The sequence below is a fragment of the Schistocerca nitens genome, chromosome 7 (assembly GCF_023898315.1).
Source record: "Schistocerca nitens isolate TAMUIC-IGC-003100 chromosome 7, iqSchNite1.1, whole genome shotgun sequence".
Lineage (NCBI taxonomy): Eukaryota > Metazoa > Arthropoda > Insecta > Orthoptera > Acrididae > Schistocerca > Schistocerca nitens.
The window spans coordinates 149,491,547-149,504,915 of NC_064620.1; the positions used below are offsets into that span (position 1 = coordinate 149,491,547).

Sequence of the window (13,369 nt, forward strand, 5' to 3'; positions counted from 1 at the left end):
ACCTGGAAATGAGGAACAACCTATCAATCCTTCCTAAAGTGCTATTCGGCCACCCACCCAATCTATGTAATACCCTTGTCCATCCTTAAGCCACACTCAGACCCAATATTTTGTCACTTGCATCATATCTACATCTACATCTACATTTATACTCCACAAGCCACCCAACGGTGTGTGGCGGAGGGCACTTTACGTGCCACTGTCATTACCTCCCTTTCCTGTTCCAGTCGCGTATGGTTCACGGGAAGAACGACTGTCTTAAAGCCTCCGTGCGCGCTCAAATCTCTCTAATTTTACGTTCGTGATCTCCTCGGGAGGTATAAGTAGGGGGAAGCAATATATTAGATACCTCATCCAGAAACGCTGGCGAGCAAGTTACACCGCGATGCAGAGCGCCTCTCTTGCAGAGTCTGCCACTTGAGTTTATTAAACATCTCCGTAACGCTATCACGGTTACCAAATAACCCTGTGATGAAACGCGCCGCTCTTCTTTGGATCTTCTCTATCTCCTCCGTCAACCAGATCTGGTACGGATCCCACACTGATGAGCAATACTCAAGTGTAGGTCGAACGAGTGTTTTGTAAGCCACCTCCTTTGTTGATGGACTACATTTTCTAAGGACTCTTCCATTCAATCTCAACCTGGCACCCGCCTTACCAACAATTAATTTTATATGATCATTCCACTTCAAATCATTCTGCATGCATACTCCCAGAAATTTTACAGAAGTAACTGCTACCAGTGTTTGTTCCGCTATCATATAATCATATGATAAAGGATCCTTCTTTCTATGTATTCGCAATACATTACATTTGTCTATGTTAAGGGACAGTTGCCACTCCCTGCACCAAGTGCCTATCCACTGCAGATCTTCCTGCATTTCGCTACAATTTTCTAATGCTGCAACTTCTATCCCCATCACAGGCCTATCCTATCTTACTGAAGGCAGAGTAACCTGCGAAAGCAGTCATATCATATACAAGGTCTGCTGTAACTTCTACACAGCATTTTACATGGGCACAACTACCAAGCAACTGTTCACTTTAATGAATGGCTAGCAGCAGAGCTGAGCAATCAGTGATAAAACATGCTCCTTAGCACACCAGGATCAATTTCAATGGCTGCTTTGGTACCTGTGCCACCTGGATCCTTTTCTGAATTACGTAGATAGAATTCATCCGTACAGCACATTCTTTGATACTGTAATCCACCATGTCTCCAATCTTTGCTAACCTCTGCATCACATCCCATCTTGCACCATACCTTTCCTCCTCCCCAGTCACATTGCTATGCTGTGCATCTGCTGCCTCTCCCTCCTAACTGTCAGACGTGCTTCTTCAACCCTCTAACCCATTTTGTGACTATTCTCTCCTCACCCACCCAACACTGCACAACTCCTCATACCAGTCAAGCTGCAATGCTGGCACAATGTAGTCGTACAGGTGTTTGTGGCATGTGTTGTGTGTATGTTGCGGAGGGGAGGTTGTTATATTTGTGTGTACTCTGTAGCTCTGAAAAATGATTAGTCCAAAGTCTAGAGAAATTCACTGTCTTGTTTATCTGCCTTTCAACAACTTACCGTATTTACTTGAATCTAAGCTGCACTTTTTTTCCGGTTTTTGTAATCCAAAAACTGCCTGCAGCTTAGAATCGAATGCAAAGTAAGCGGAAGTTCTGAAAAATGTTGGTAGGTGCCGCCACAACTAACTTCTGCCATTGGATATATGTAGCGCTACACAGGTATGCTTTGCAGGCACAAAGATAAATACTGGCACCAAACCCTCTGCGTCAGTAAATAAATTAAAAAAAAAGTTGGAAGATGAGAGCTTTTTTCCTCCGCCTCGAGTTTCGACCACTGCATTTTCATACATTATCCAACAAAGTAAACACATGTTCTGTATTGTCCATCTTCGACTGTTGCAGCATTTCAATGTACTGCGAAAATCCGACTGGCAAAACTGTTTGTGATGTTTGTCAATATGGCCAACTCTACGTTCTGAATTTTTTCCTACCTGTGCAAAGAGATGGTTCCTTATAGGAACTTTATGAATTGTGAATCGCATGCAGTATTCTCTTCACTATAAGAATAATATGAATATAAACATTTTGCCATGTATTCTTTCGTGTTTGCTGCTAACTCATTTAAATCCTGTCTGCCTAATAAACTACGAAACTAGAGTGAGACAACAGCAAATGCGGAAGAATATACATATCATGCCATGTTTATATTTGTATTATTCTTATGCCTAATAGTGATGAAGTCAGAAATGAAGTACGGCAATTGACTAGATTTTTAAATCTGAGATGACTATAATTTCAGTGCAGAATGTAATGTACTAAAGAGGCGTCTGCAAAGATTTTCAAACGTAGAAAAATCTTCGCTAAACTCTCGTTCAGAACATCCTTTATCATACGCTGTCTGTTATTTGGTTCTTGTAGATCATTATCAAAGAAAGCAGCAGTGTAAGTAACAACAAATAGCAGTCTCTTGCCATTGTTTCGCTAATGAAACGATTCCTCTATCTCTTTTTTTTTTTAATTGTAAGCGGCGGTAGCGTGCACAAAAGCAAGCCATGCCGCGAGCGGTGACAGGTCATAAACACTCATTATCAGAATGCAACAAACAATGCATGACAGTACAGTAATGCATTTTCAGCTTAGAGTGACGTAAACACCTATAACAAAGAGAACGGCACTTATCAGATCAAAGAAAAATAAGCAATCAATTCAAACCAGACGAAGTATGCGAAAAAGGAAGGGTACCCGTATAAATACGGACGGAGCGCCTGACGCATAGCAATGGCTAATTGGCTACCTGGTAAAGATTAACTGCTAAGCTGACGACTCGAACCAAACTACTGTAACTGTATCGTCACACATTCAACCTAAATTGTGTCTCATATTACAATGGACCAACTTCGTTTCGATTTGGAGGTGCGGCCTAAAGCTTTTCTCTCCCCTTGAATTTCGAGTCTCAAATTTCAGGTGCGGCTTAGATTCGGGAATTTTTTTCCCCTTCATTTCGAGTCTCATTTCTCAGGTGCGGCTGAGATTCGAGTAAATACAGTAGCACCTCTACTATTCAATGAGTTATTGCCTTTAGTGATAAAATGATTTACAAATCTCCTATAACTTATTCTTACAAGAATACTAACTATATGTCTGACCACCTTAACTGTGAATAACGGCTTTCCAAGAAACCAAAAAACATTGACAGGATGGCCTATCAGTCACCTATATGATGACTTGCTGAACTGCATGTAGAGGGTAGCTGCTGAGTCATCAGGTGCCCATTATTACCGTAAAGAAAAAGTTAAAAAAATTGAAACACACACACACACACACACACACACAATATACTAAACAGGAAAGCTAAAGAAAGATCAAATGGAGAAAAATACAATTTGAAAGAGTTCAGTGCCCTTTGAACAAAGAGGTCATTGGGCCTGGCTGGACACTGATGTGGATGGAAATCAGTTTTGTACTTTTTAAAGGAACTACCCTAGCATTAGCATTAAGTGATTTAGGAAATTATGGAAAGCTAAAATCTGCATAAAAAAATTGGACAATTCAAAGTAGTACACTAGAAGTGAAGATGGAAAACAACAAACGAGGGAATATTACAGTTTAATGTTTCCTTGACAACAAGATCATTAGAAATGGAGCACTAGTTTAGACTGGCAAGTACGATCAGCCGTGTCCTTTCCAAACAAACCATCTTGGTAAGTGAACAATGAGGATATGGGATCGCTCTCAATAATTGTTGGATTAAATGCTGCTGTGGTACAGTATTAAGATGTTTTGCTGCAATACAAATGGGGAAAAAAGCTTAGCAACTTATCTAGAAGAAAAAGTAGTTTTATTGGTCCCGTGTAAGTGGTACAGGAAATTACTGCTAAAGACTTCAAAGTACATGGCTATTTTACAAAGTACACATCTATTAATTGTAAACAGAATTTACACAGCAGAAACTTTATTCATGTTTTACATGCAAGTAATTGCAAATAAATCTGCTAAAATATACCACAATGTGTAAGAATCTAACATGAGTACAAAAATGTAAATACAAAATGCAAAATGTGCAAATACAATGTCTACAAAGGGGAAAAGCTATCAGGTTTTCTATGTTTGGACCAATTGCTTTCCAAAGTAACCCAAAGTGTTATTGTCTGTAGTTACAACATAAAATTACTTTAAAAAAAAGTCATCAGTTGCTAAACAAGTTAACAATGGTTTGCTTCCAGTATATAAAATTGTTCAGAATGATGGAGAGAAAAATGCTTATTCTCTTAGTGCAGCACACAATTGTATTTCTAATGCCTTCTAGACAGCAGTACCATTAGCTGGTACCTGAGCGAAGGCACATTTCTTTTCACTGAAAAGTCCACAGACTCACTTTTTATGGATGAGGGAACTTTATATTACAAATTACGGGCAATGCATGCATTTATTCTTCCATGTAACATGTTACAATCACTGCACCATTACCACAAACATCACTGCACCAAAGTTACTTATCTAATATGACTAGAGTTCAAGAATAATGCAGCATAATAAAATTTTGTACAATTTTTTGAATTACCTTCACGAAATAGTTCACTTGCATTCAAAAATTACACATTTAAGTCATATACATTTACATGATGCAATAAGTGGAATAAAAAAGTACTGCAGAAATAAAACATCGAAGAAAGTACAGAATTCATTTACAATTCGTTGCTGAGAAACAGGTAGGATTTCCGTGAGCTACACCACAACAGGGTGCCTGATGTACAGAAAAGATTTCCTTTTTTTGGCCTTGCAATAATATAGACTGAAATCTTCAGAAAAATCTTATTAATATGCTAGCCTATATTGTAAGAACTTTGTATTTTGGTAGTGACACATCGCCTATGCAAGAAATGCGTGGGAGAAATTCAGATTTAAAAATTGTAACTCTGTACACATGAGAAAACAACATGTTTCGTTTTATTGGTAATACAAATAGATTTTAGAAGGTATGTCCATAAGGCACTGCAGGAAGTTCTGTGCATAGAAAGAAAATATAGAGTGTGCCTGCTTATATAATACTCATATGTTTGATAGCTATCAGTTAGTAGATATGTTTCAGAGCTGAAATTTCCTGCTGTCTTCATGATGTACAAAAATGTTTGCGTGCACATAATTTCCCCCCCCCCCCCCCCCCCACTCACACACATACCTGTAGTTTGATTAAATACCAGTTTTACCTTTGAAAGTAAATTATCATCATGAGTCTCACACAAAAGCCATTCGTGTAACCCGTTACAGCATGAATTTTCATTTCTGAGACAGGTCATGCAATACAGTATACAATTTTGCTGAAAGGCTCCATCTCATTTTTCATTTCAGTGTCAACTGTTTGATCAAAGGTAAATAAATGTAAATGTCATGTGACTAGGGCCTCCTGTCGGGTAGACCATTTGCCGGGTGCTAGTCTTTCAATTTGATGCCACTTCAGTGACTTGCGCGTTGATGGGGATGAAATGATGATGATTAGGAAAACACAACAACCAGTCCCTGAGTGGAGAAAATCTCCGACCCAGCCAGAAATCGAACTCAGGCCCTGTGGATTGACATCCTGCCACGCTGACCACTCAGCTACCGGGGGTGGACAGATCAAAGGTGTGATGTTACTTTTTACTACTTGTAAAAATGAGATGTATTTCACACAAGTGAAATCAAATCTTGAGCAATATACAGTTTCGATGTTGTAAGATTTTTGTTCGAAGCCTTACCTTTCTCAATGATGACGGTAATGAGATGTGGCAGTCCACTTTTGACAATATTTTTGCCCCCACAAATTTTATAAAAACTATCAGTTAAATACAACATACGTTCCTGCAAATACTTGCAGCTTTGCAAAGATCGCAAAATGACTACATTAAGTCCATGATATGTCTCAGAAATCTCTCTCTTAAAACAAAAAAGGAAAGCTTGATATTAAGAGCAGACTTTCTACTTTAGAAGACACCTCTGTTCCTACAACAGCTAATAATGCTTCAGATCTACTACATGATCATTGAGAGGCAACTGAATAACTTGCACATAATCAGCTTCAGTTTCCTCTGCTCTCTGAACAAATGTATGGGACAAATATGTAAGGTGGAACAAATACGTAAGGTCATTCATATTCATTATCATCCTGATCATCATCATAATTACCTGTACTAAAGACATGCTAGCCTGACATCACATAGCCTCATTATCTGCTATTTTCTACTTTACAGACTTATTAATCTTGCACTATACATTTTGTAACAGGTAACTAACAACTGTGACATTATCTTTTCCTGAAACACAAAGCTGGAACAATCAAATATCTCTCATTAACAAGAAGCAAAGATTGCGATTAATTCAGATACTGTGTGTTTCAGTACATGTGCCATACAATTGCAAATAGGGTGAGACAAGCAGTCCTCCATTGCAATCTAGCAGGTGCCCATGTTCTTTTGTGACTGTAATGTGTAATATGTCAAAATATGTATAGTGGACATTTAGTTATAAGTATTCACCGTTACACGATTAATGTGAAAGTAATGTCACTGAAAAACTACAGTTTTCACTTTACTCACTTACATAGAAATCTTAATTTTAACAACAAGAACTGGACGCTGTTTGCTGATGAGAATGAAAACTATTACTTTCAAGAAATGTCGATGCTGAAAAATGCAATCTCATTTCTAAGTCGAATAAAAAATGCATTCTATAATAACGAAAATAATCAGTTTTGTATGATGTAACAGGATACATAAAAAAATCTACTCACCAAGTGGTGGCAGGAGAACACACACATGAAAGAAGGTTATACTTATACAAGCTTCCTGAGCCAGTGGCTCCTCCTTTTGGCAGAAGGGTTGAAGGGGAAGAAGAGGAGTGAAGGAAAAGGACTTGACAGGTTTAGGAAAAGGGGCAGATTTCAAGAAAGTCACCCGGCTTTCGCAGGTCAGGGGAGACTTACCAGATGGGATGAGGAGGAAAGATGTTTAGGTTTTCAAATCTCATCCAGTGCAGTCCCCAACAATCGGTCTTTCCTTCTCATCCCGGCCTCCCTTGACCTGCGGTTCTGCGCGACTTTTCCGAAATCTGCCCATTTTCCTAAACACCTCCAGTACTTTACCTTCACCCCTATTCGTCCCCTTCTACCATTCTGCTGAAAGGAGGAGCCACTGGCTGCGGAAGCTTGCATAAGTATAACCTTCTTTTATGTGCGTGTCCTCCTGCCACCACTTGGTGAGTAGATTTTTTTATCTATCCTACCACAAAAAATGTATTCTGTATGAGAGATGATGACAGTGTCTAAAACAAAAGTGTTTCATACCACTTTATGCTTATTGAAGATACATTTTGCAGATCATATAAAAAGAGTGCCTCTGGTACAAGTCAAATTTAGAATTGGTCTGGCAGAAAACCACAAGGGATAAAATGGCACTGTGCAAGATTAGTAACAGGTTAACCCACACCATCAGCTACATCAATGCCAGAATAATACATGCATGACCATGAAGTGTTCCAGGTAAGCCCATTATAAGGCAATGGGGATACAATTTATAGATGTTCAGTGACAGTGCAGATTATAAAAGTAAACTGACAATGGGATTTCTGAGTCAAAGACTGAAAGCAGATTTTGTATGCTCAGTCTCAGTAAGGGCTGTGTGTTACATTCCTAGTTGTAAAGCTATTACACATATTTCTCTTAAGGTTTCATACTTCTCAAATACCATCAAACTCCTCATATTAACAATAAAACAAGAAGGAAAGATAAGTATAAAAAGTAGGCCCATATTAAGGTGTCTGTCTGTTCTTTACAGTAATTCAGCCATATTACATTATCAGCTTTAAACTATGCTAGTTGGAATAGTAACCACGTGAATAAATGACAAGAACAAAAAATTACAATGACACACATTCTACGTTAAGAACATCCTGTGATAAGTTTAGTCTTCCTTCTACATTTGTTACATGGTTGACTGTTGGCACACATGAAATCTTGTTAAACAGCTCTGTGTCATTCAAAATTAAGGACCAATTCATCTTTGAAATGAACCACATTCCTGCATCCAACTGGTTTAGTAAGATACCAAATCACACAACTGAGTAAGCAGGATGAAACGATTCTGGGAGGGGGGTGGAATTAATTAAAAAAAAAAAGTGAATTTCATTTTTAACATGAGAATGCTGTACAAGATTTTAAACCGAAAGAGATGTTGCACACTAAGTTTGATCCAGAGAAGCCCATGCACAGGAAGCATTCAATACCAAATGTTAAAAGTGTCACAGCTGGACCTGTGGTTTCGTTTTCTCACACTGTGCAGCATGTTGATTTTCAGGGGAACAGCATAAAAATTTACCTTAACAGTTAGTTCTTTTCAGTGAGTCTGAGAATTTACTGTGCGTGATGTCTATTCATCCGTAACAACCTTACAGGTTGGAAGGTCAACTTGAAGGAAACTGGCATCAACAATTTCATTCATATTATTTTCTTCCATTCACACATGAAAGTAAATACAATAAAATCCTTTATTATGATGTTCCCAACACATTGAAATAAGGTTTTAGTTTGCAGTACCATTGTGTCTGGAATCACAAATTCTCAGTAACAGTTCACACCCCTCACTTTTTAGAGTAATTACTTGCATTATAGATCCCAAGCAATGGATTAGTACCCCAGCATGTCTTATGCAGTATTTGTCTTTTGAACAACAGAGGCATCTAACCTCTGTTACCCCGAGAAGTGATGCAAACACAAATTGTGTCTCATGTAAGGACAGAGTTCTGCTTGACCATTTAAGTTTTACAATTATTGCAAATAGCACAAGCACTGAAGTTACAAGAGATCACTGAATACATATATCTATACATGTATATAAAATAGTGGATGTTTCTTCTTACTATTATCTATAATGTATACAATCACGGTATCTGAAGAGAAAGTTCACTTTTCTCTGATACCTGTCTATTTTTAAAATCCATAATCAAGAAGAATTGTTGCTTTGCACATCTTCCACAACTCATTAACAAGTGCCTCATGGTAACCTGAAAATGAACACATTTTATTAGCTACAAATTTAGAATTCTGCTTAAGTTACACATAGTGCAAATACTATTTTAACTTCAATTCTTCTGCAATTTTGGTTTTGCAGTCACACAGTTTGACTTTAGGATGTAGTTCCAGACAGGGCAATGAACAAAACACCTCATATCTGCAAAAGGGTTTTTGAATTCATAAGAAATAATGTGCTTCAAATTTACACCACTGTTTGAAGTGACTTATGTCTGCATGTCTCACCACGGATAGTCTAACTCATTTGAATATTACAGCCTGCCCATGGCATCATTGGCTGAATGGAGAAGTGTTTGCATGAAAGGTCGCTGTAGCAAGATTGGCCACCACAACATCAAATCCACCAAAAGTAAATGCAAAACATATCTACTTAAATAAAAGGGCATATAAAAATTTCCTTGACACTTTCCTAAAAGACAGTCTTCACTCCTCCTCCACTAACTAACTAACTATGACAAAAGCCACTGACAACAATACTAAAAAAACTACCAAAGTAACTGTGTACTAGACATGGCTTTAATTCAAAGAAATAGTATCTGCAGTAACAGAGATTTATACTGAATAAATCAATAAAAAGATGGTACTGATCCCCCTTGGTACACAAAACAGGTCAGAATATTGTTGCTGAAAAAACAGCAACCCATTTTATGACAGGACACACATTCTCTAAGATAGGTAATTTTTACTGAGGCTGTTTGCTTGACAAAATACCCAAAGCAAAAGACTGGAAAGTTACACACAAATAGTCAAGACAGGAAGTAGGAGTAATCTGATGAATTGTACACCCACATCACTGACGTCAATCTGGAATAGGATTTTGGAGTCCATATTGCACTCGAACATTATGAATTACCTAAACTAAAATGATCTATTGATACTGTCAGACTGGATTCAGAAAATATTGCTCTTGTGAAAAACAACTGGGTCTTTAAACAATGGAAATGCCAGGTTGGAATGTCAACAATGTAAGGAAAGGAAAAATTGCTACTTACCATAACGATTACTTGTTAAGTTGAGTACAGACACAATTAAAAGACACTTGCACATTAACTTTTGGCTACAGCCTCCATCTGAAAAGGAAAGAGAAACACACACTATTCATTCACAATGAATGATGTATGTAAATGTCAGCAAATGTGTGACAAGGGGCTGTGGTTGTAAGCATTTTTAGCCTACAAGTTGGCTCATTTCCAACTATACAATGGGGGATGCAGGCAATAGTAGTTGAGTTGATTGGGCATGTTATTAGCAAGTCACATAGTAATACTCTCGGCCTTGTTGCGTAAAAGCTCTTTGGATGAGAGATTAATCAAGATGACATGCCCTAGATAAACCACACTTCTGCAATTCTGTCAGTGACACAAGAAATAGTGACAGAGAATCTGCACATATTTGATGAGTACTCCAGGAGGCGAAAGGTAAAACAAATGCCACAGAAGACAAATTTGCAGCATTTCATCTTGGTAACAAATAGCAAATTACAGTCTGCAGCTAATATTTAGGAATGGATATTACAAAGCATCAGCAATTCAGAGTACCTGGGTCTCATTTTGGATATGTTGCTTAACCACCAGCACTATCTTTGGAAAATAGCTGCAAAAGTGAAAATCTACAATAATTTGATGCAAAATCTAACAGTAAGTTTGTGGTGATCCAATGAAAAAACTCTGAGAATGGTAGCAATGGCCTTCAGCTGAGCATTGTTCATCCGTACGGTTCAACAGTCCTAATATACAGCAAGTGGATGCTCAGCTCTGACAAGCCGAACTCCCACTTCTGCTAACATCTGATGCTATGTATTGCTCTGCTTCACTCAAGAAGACATCCAGCTCTCACTTTGTTATGGATGAGAAACCAGATATGATCGAACAAGATTTTTATAATCTGTCTGAAATTTATCGACCATCCTGTGAAACTGCCATGCGCCTGTTATCCAGGGCTTTCAATCCTGTGACTGCCATAAAATTGGAAGGAGCATCTTCATTCCAGCATGGCCCCTTGTGTGTCGAAAACCAAGCTTTCAATCTTTCTCGCACAAACTCAACCAAATGAAGAGTTGAACAGGAGGACCTGCTGTTAATCTCCACAGTGGCAGGTGTTACTGGAAGAGCCTGCATTGGGCTAGCTACGTAGTGAATAAGTAGCTGGATAACCTGGACAGTGTCTTCACTTTTACCATTTTGTTACTTTAGTGGTTGTTTGTAATAGTTAATGTACTTTTTTGTTTGTCCAAGAGCATCAAACGCTAAATAATAATTCTCCCCTTATTACTTGGAGTAGTAACACAGTGAAACCTCGCATAATTCATTCCAGAAGCTTACTAGTAGAGTGAACCACTCATTAAGCAAAACAATTGTATATAAATTAACGTAAAATACGATAATGTGTCCCATGCAGAAAAAGTACTAAAAATTATTCATGCTATTTATTCAAAGAAAATTATACATGCAGTAACATGCACTTTATTATTCACGATACATAAGTAATTCCTTTTTACTAGGAAGCTATCTATAGTCATTTGTTTCTGCAGACGCTTCAACACTTGGCGAAAATGAGACACAGCATTATTGTCAAATGCATTTGTAGCACGCGTAGCCACTGCTTTATTGGGAGGGGGGGATTTTCAATGTACAATACAACCGATTCCCATGCTTTCAGCATTTCTCTTAATGTGCCAGAAGACTGCTGCTTTACTGTTACTGCCGCCTCCTCCTCCTCCTCCTCCTCCTCCTCCTCTAAAGGACTCCTCTGCACAACTTCCTGCTGTGAAACACACTGCAACTCCATAAGCTCTTCGGTGATCACTTCTTGGCTGTGATATCACTGTTATCCACTTCTAGTCCCATGCTCTTCGCCAAAGACACAATCTCATTGACTACAGGCTCCACAGATACTGACTCTAATGCCTCAGAATCACATTCGACAACACACTCTTTCAAAGCTTCTTCCAAGCAGAAGTGAGAGCTCTCTCGGTAACTCATTCCCATGTATTTTTGATCATCTTGATGCAGGCAAAAAAAGTTGAGGTGATATTTCCTAAACTTTCTGAGAGCTAGATTGGTAGCTTTAATCAACTCAAACCAATGCTCGAAGAATGCTTTAGTGTTGGGAGGCAGAAACTGGTTGGTGATGAATTGAAATTCTTGATGGAGGTGGTCTTGTGAGCCTGGTAATGGGCATGAGTGTTGTCCATACCAAGCAAGACATGGAGTGACCGATTCATCTCAAGCAAATGTTTTTTCACCGAAGGACCAAAGAATTCATTGATTCAATCACAAAATTATTGGACCTCCACATCACATTTAAACTGCTCTTCTGGATTTTAACACTTCTTGAAGGCTCCTGGAGTTTCTGAATGGTAAACAAGTGGCAGTTTAATTTTCAAACTGCCGCATACACTGGTACAGAATAGTGATTTGAAATGGTCTTTCATTGGCTTGTAACGAGGCAAGGCATACTCCTCCATTGTTGCCAGGTGTAGAAGTATGAAACCAGAATTTCCCTATAGATGGTGCTAGCCATCAGTGTAGGGCCCATGAGACAACACTTGCAGTGCCATCTGCTTCCTGTAACAGCTGACAACGAATGTCCACACCCAGTTCCATACATTGGTATCTGTTTCAAACCCGTAATCATGTGGAGTTGTGCGCCTACGAACTACAATTTGCGGACTGCATTGGTTTTCTGCTATGATTTGAAGAAAACTGCTGCAGAATCACATCAAATGCTTGTCTAAGATTTAGGTGAACTTGCTCTTGGGAAAACACAGTGTTTCGAGTGGTTCAAAACGTTCAAAAGTGGGGATTTTGACGTGAGAAACTACTGGATGAAGATGATACTCAAACTCAACAGGAACTCTGGGAACAATTGAATGTGATGCAGAAAGCCATTTCTCTTCAGTTGAAAGCTATGGGAAAGGTGCAGAAAGTGGAAAAATGGGTTCCACATAAACTGAATGAAAGACAGCAATCAAATCGAAAGACCACTTGTGAAATGCTGCTCGCAGATACAAAAGAAAGTCGTTTCTTCATCGAATAGTGACAGGTGATGAAAAATGGTTCCTAAGCATCATAAATCATGGGTGAATCCAGGCAAACCACCGACATCCACTGCAAGACCAAATCGCTTTTGAAAAAAGACAATGCTCTGTGTTTGGTAGGATCAGAAGGGTCTCATCTAATATGAGGTGTTAGAACCTGGTGAAACTGTTAACACTGATCGATACCAACAGCAAATGTTTGATCTAAATCGAGCATTACGTGAAAAATGACCAGACTATGGAAAAA

At 38.5% G+C, this 13,369-nt stretch overlaps 1 protein-coding gene across 2 annotated transcripts in view; it reads right to left on the reverse strand.

Annotated features, from left to right (window-relative positions):
* Positions 1–8,521: 8,521 nt before the first annotated feature.
* The window catches only part of LOC126194734 (retinal rod rhodopsin-sensitive cGMP 3',5'-cyclic phosphodiesterase subunit delta), a 38,186-nt gene continuing 33,338 nt past the window's right edge, over positions 8,522–13,369 (reverse strand). Inside the window, exons 6-7 of one of the 2 annotated variants that reach the window (XR_007538501.1) lie at positions 10,076–10,153; positions 8,522–9,055 (exon numbers count right to left, since the gene is read on the reverse strand). The gene's annotated coding sequence lies outside the window, so the exon portion shown is untranslated. The remainder of the gene's footprint in view (positions 9,056–10,075; positions 10,154–13,369) is intronic. The other variant, XM_049932989.1, reaches the window with a different exon arrangement.